The sequence below is a fragment of the Myotis brandtii genome, unplaced genomic scaffold (assembly GCF_000412655.1).
Source record: "Myotis brandtii unplaced genomic scaffold, ASM41265v1 scaffold1074, whole genome shotgun sequence".
NCBI classification, from domain to species: domain Eukaryota; kingdom Metazoa; phylum Chordata; class Mammalia; order Chiroptera; family Vespertilionidae; genus Myotis; species Myotis brandtii.
The window spans coordinates 311,632-317,486 of record NW_005353653.1 but is presented as its reverse complement, the minus strand read 5'-3'; the positions used below and the strand labels follow the sequence as shown (position 1 = coordinate 317,486).

Sequence of the window (5,855 nt, the reverse complement as noted above, 5' to 3'; positions counted from 1 at the left end):
GTCCCAGGGAGAGGCCTGTGATGCTCTGCCTCTTGCGCGTCCGGAGGGGACCGCTGGTGCCGAGGAGCGCAGGTGTTGGAGCGGCCTGGCTGCTGGCGGCTGCGGCCTGACGGGAGCGAGCACCGGGTTGAGCCCTCCAGACGCACTTGGAATGGTGTCCTGGTTGTCACTAAGTTGCGGTGGGACCCTGACCAACTCACTTCCTGTCTCGCGTCAGTGTCCTCACAGGTGCCCTCTAGGCTGGAATCCAACCCCATCCCAAGATGCGGTTGCGTGAGGATAAGGAGCGCTCTGGCCGCCATGCTGCGTCCCCTTCCTAAGGCCCGAAGCGCCCGCCCGCCGGGAGCTTTCAGGGCTCCGTTGCCCCTGGAGCAGTAGGAGCTCCCACTTACTGAGCACCCTGCTGGGTCCCAGGCCCCGTGCACATGCGACTGCCACTTTTACTGCCTTCATAACGGAGGTGTTTCATAGGTTTGAAAACCGAAGTTCACAGAGGCTAAGCTGCCCCAGGCCAGGCAGTTAGTAGAAGTGACCAGGCTAAGATTTGAATCGGGTCCGTCTGGCACCACAATAGAGTCCACACACTTTGCCTTATGCTATGCTATTGCTCCAGCCCCGCCCACATTGTACTGACCGTTGGGCAGTGATTGCTTAGTGCTTCTTTGTCCATTTCTTTTACAGGAACATACATGGAGTAGGATGGTGCTGGCTGATCCTGAGGAGAATTCAGCCTGTGTGGATATGTTAGCTGAAGTGTGAGGAGCTGAGGTCTGTTGCATGGGTTGTGTGTGCTTTCATGTGGTGTGTCAGGAAGCACGTGAAGGGTCATGGTGTGCATGCCTGGGGATGTATTGGTTCCTAGAGTCAGGGAGACAAAATTCTATATATAATTGGTTTTTTACAGAGAGGAAGGGAGAGGGATAGAGAGTTAGAAACATCAATGAGAGAGAAACATTGATCAGCTGCCTCCTGCACACCCCCCACTGGGGATGTGCCCACAACCAAGGTACATGCCCTTGACCAGAATCGAACCTGGGACCCTTGAGTCCACAGGCCGACGCTCTATCCACTGAGCCAAACCAGTTGTGGCAGGAGACAAAATTCTTTAGGAGGAACCCAATAGCAGTTCCTGGGGACTTGCTTCTCTCATTTTGTTTTGCTTTCTCTTGACCATAGGTAGCACTTAATGGAGTTAAAGGGGGTGGAGAGGGAGCCTGAAAGAGCTGGTTAAAGAAAGTGCTCTGAGGATCAAGGGGAGGGTGAGTCAAATCAATGTGGCTTAGTTTGTTGACATGGGACTTTTCCCTCCTGCTGCAGAGAACAGGGAATCTTTCTGGCATCTTAGAATGAATGGCTTTGGGAGTATCAGGGTCATTGCCATGATCACATTCAAAAATAGTCTCAGTGGCAAGGGCCAAGAGAGAGGCAGAATGAAATATGCAGAGAGGAGGAAAAATAGGGTGGATGCTCCATGGATACTCAAATGATAGACTTGTGAGTTCAGGTATCCCTGGGGATACCCAGAAATACTTTGGAAGTTAAATGTATTCTGAGCAATTAGGGGAAAAGGCAAGAAATGTGGATCATTACTATTAACAAATACCATGTACACGGTCTATAAATGTACATGTGAGTGTTGTATCTGGCTAGGTATGATTAGTTATATACTTATTTATTTGAGATATTATTAAGTCACTTTTCTTTTTTCCCTTCTCTCCCCGTATAGAGCAATTCCTAAAGGCAAGACCACTGTCTTTACCCATCTCCAATCTCTGCCCACAAAACAGCTAGAATTCTCTTTCATATCTGGTCATGTTATTCCCTGTCTCCTCTTATTCCATACCTCTCCTGCCCAGTCTGGTAGCACTATCTACATCTGGCTACTTAAGTTTAAATTAATTAAAATTAAGCTAAATTAAAACTACATTTCCTGAGACATATGACACTAGCCCTATTTCAAGTGCTCAATAACCATGTGGCTAATTTTATCCTATTAGACAGTGTTTATATAGAATATTTGTATCATCACAGGAAGTTATTGGGCAATGCTGCTCTCTACTCTCAATTCCTCATGTTTCTGTTCTTTGGAAATTTGTTTTGCTAAGCTCTTTGCTTGAAAGATTTTTCTTCTAGCTCCTTGAGACTGAAAATTATACATAATTGCTTGTTTTCTTATTGGCTCTTTGACAAGCACTCAAGCCTCTATGAAGACAGGAACTAAGCCTAAGCCTATCTTGTACACCACTGATTCCTCATTATGTCTAAATGACTGTCATGGAGAAGAAGAGTAGACAGTGAACTAAAGTAACAGAAAAGAGTATAAGAAATGAAAATTTTATTAGAACTTGTGGATAGTTTGATTATTTTAACCTACAAACAAATTTCATATGGTTCAACCTAATAATAAAGAAAAACTTTCAAAGAATTGGAGGTGCTTCAGTTGGTTCTAATGAGTTCCCTGTCACCAGGATAGTTTAAACAAAGGCTGAATCTGTTGGAATAATATATAAAAAATTCCTGGGTAGGTTGGACTGGTTGACCAGTCTGATTCTAAGATTCTAAGTCTATGTTCTTCTGAGTCATTAGTTCAAAGTTGATTACACTATAACAACAATCATAGCTACTGTCTGAGTTTTTACTATGTGCCAGGCAACGCTTGCTATATTTCACTTAACTTATTGTCTTTAATCCTCACAATAATCTTATGAAGTGTGTTTGGCACCATCCAAGTTACCGAGTGAGATGCAGGTTAAGTAATATACCCCCTGCAAAATACAGCTAGTAAACGGCAGAGGTTGAACTCATACTTTTTCTTGTAATTTCTTATTTCATACCATTGTGGTCAGAGAAGATGTTTGACATGATTTGAAAATTCTTAAATTTATTGAGACTTGTTTTTTTCCTGAGATGTGGTCTATCATGGAAAATGTTCTATGTGCACATGCAAAGACTGAATATTCTATTGTGGGGTGAATTTCTTTGAAAATATCAATTAAATCCATCTAGTCTAGTGTGGCATTTAAGGTTGCTACCTCAGATAGGTTCTCATTCTTTTGCTATCTCTCTTCTCTCTCTGATACCCCTATTATCTGATGTTGTTTAGCTTGATGATGTCACAGAGGTTTCTTAAATTCTCTTCTATTTTAAATTTTTACTGTTCTTATGGCTGGCAGGGTTCCCACAGACAGCAGCTAAAGTTCCAGAGGGCACGTGTGGGAGGCAACCAATTGATGTTTCTCTCACATCAATATCTCTCTCTCTCTCTCTCTCTCTCTCTCTCTCTGTAAAAATTATGTGACTGTTATTTTTAAAGAGCTTATAACCCACTTCGGACCACTGAGTCTTTTTGTATTCTGACAGGCTAAGTCTGTTTGTCTCTGCAGCTAATCCCACAAATGCAATTTAAGGAAGCCTGGAAATGAGATAGTGGTGACAATCTCTAATTACTGTTGACAGCGAAGAGGAAGAAGCATAATAGGAGAGCCAGAATCCTGCCCCCGCCCCCACCCTGCTGTTGATGAAAACAGAACAGCAACAGCTGCCTCTTACAGCAGGGTCCTGTTTCCATCCACATGGGTACCAGACTCCACTCCAAGGAGATGAAGCAAAGTCTGTTTTTCTAAACATCAAAAAAATTGTGTGTGTGTCCAATTATATACATCATCTGAATATTGCATTGTGTGTTCATCACCACCCCAAATTTTTTAACAACCCCAAGACACAGTGCTGCTTCCTCTACTAAAGCCTATCTCAACCCCTTGGACCAGCTGTGGGCAAACTACGGCCCGCGGGCCAGATCTGGCCCGTTTGAAATGAATAAAACTAAAAAAAAAAAAAAGACCGTACCCTTTTATGTAATGATGTTTACTTTGAATTTATATCAGTTCACACAAACACTCCATCCATGCTTTTGTTCCGGCCCTCCGGTCCAGTTTAAGAACCCATTGTGGCCCTCGAGTCAAAAAGTTTGCCCACCCCTGCCTTGGACACTGCCCTGATTTCCTACCTGTTTTGTGTTCCAGATCCAACACTCCAGCACCTGGATCGTTTGTGCTTCACTTTTGCTGCCTCTTTCAGGTGAGTGTATCTTCCCAGACCGAGCACAGTGTATTCTACTGCATCATTTCCCACAGAACTTTATGTGCACCCTGTGCTAGAGAAGCATCCTCCAAGGCCACTCGCCAACCTATGAAACAGTGCCGACAGAGGAGAGGCCCTTTGGTCCCTGCTTTCCTCTGAGTTTTCGGAAGAGTCAGAGAGCACATTGGACAAGGTGGAGAATAATGAAGCACACGGCACTTTGCTGCTTTTCTAGCCGGAGGATCACGGCACTTACCTGTTTGACCTCCATCCTCTGATACAGACTCTATGGGTCTAACCTGTTAATAGGGTAAGTCCTCAGACACGGCTTCAGCCACATGTACCCACTCCTGACACGTGAACCTCAGACATGGAACCTTACACACAGGCTCTTAGCTCATTAGGCAGATTAAATACCCAATTTCTTTATGCTTGTTCTTAGGGCCTCTTCTCCTCCGCCATGTGTGATTAGAGAGGCCCTACTTTATTGCTTCATAGACATCTTTCTTTCTTGACCTCAGCACTGTCTCTGCTCTTTGTGTACGGTAATATTAGTATTTTTCATTCTTTCTTCACATTTTGAAATTAGTATGAAATTAATAAAATTGAACAATAATGTTCTATCAATAGGGACAGAATTTCTCTTCCCTGGTTGCCTTTAAATTGCAGTGGGGTTGTTGACCCCATTCAGTTCTAAAGCATGGAGATTTTTTTCCTCTGGAAGCCACACCCAGGGTGTGTGTGTGTGTGTGTGTGTGTGTGTGTGTGTGTGTGTGAAGAGGGGGGGTTCCTATGAGAAGGACACATGGCATCACCAGTCTTTGAGGGACACACTGTAGGATGGCCAGTGTCAGCCTGGAGGCACTCTGTCTGGGCAGTAGTGGCCTAGCCCGTGGGGAGAAAGCCACCTTTCAACAGAGGCATGGGAATAACTCAGCTCAAGGCAACTGAAGGTGTAATTTCTCTCTTTGAGAAGGTCCCATAGGAAGCACTAGCTTTAGGCGAAATCTTTATGAAAGGATTCCTTCTCTGAATTTTCCAAACAGGCCTCTTTGTTATTACCCCACGGGAGCTGACAACCAGTGGGAATCAAATCTCCCTTATCATTTCCAGACTATTTTACCTGCTGCGCACCCCTATTGGCAGGAGAGCCGCAAGGGGTTCTCTCAAGCTTCCCTCAACCAGCCTGCTGCTCTGAGATGCACCCCCCCCCCCCCACCCCGCCTCCCCGCATTTAATTCCTGCACCACAGGGAGCCCTGGATTCCAAAGGAAAGGTAAACTCCTTGGAATCCAAAACTAACGAAGTTTCACAGGGCGGCCCCAGGTGGATTGGTTATCGTGATATTTCAGTCTCACCTAACCAATAAGAGGGCCGGCTGGCAAGTTCCCAGGATGAATATTCTCATATGAGCATTGAATTGGAGAAAGCCATCTACACGCTCAACTTACACCCCACTGAGTTCTGAGGTAGAGATCTTGTGACGGTTGGGGCCTTGCAAAGCAATTAAAAGAAATAAAGCAAAGTATTATATTTTAATTGATGTAATCTGCCAGCTCCCAGTGGGATCTGGGTGATATCTGACTAGAGTTACCCTCGGTATCAATAGATGACTATTCTGTGAAAGTGCATTGAGGAAGACAAAACCCTACAAGTCCTGAACTTCATTAACATGCGGGTCTGTTTGGGGGGATTGGCTCTGACTCCCAGGACTACAAATTGAAAGAAGCCACCTAGACTTTTCAGAGATCTGAACAAAGAGCTGCAGCGGGTGG

At 44.8% G+C, this 5,855-nt stretch overlaps 1 long non-coding RNA gene across 1 annotated transcript in view; it reads left to right on the top strand.

Annotated features, from left to right (window-relative positions):
• The window catches only part of LOC106726547, a 5,614-nt gene extending 1,864 nt beyond the window's left edge, over positions 1–3,750 (top strand). Inside the window, exons 2-3 of the long non-coding RNA XR_001362614.1 lie at positions 682–768; positions 3,384–3,750. This is a non-coding gene — a long non-coding RNA (uncharacterized LOC106726547). The remainder of the gene's footprint in view (positions 1–681; positions 769–3,383) is intronic.
• The last annotated feature ends 2,105 nt before the right edge of the window (positions 3,751–5,855 follow it).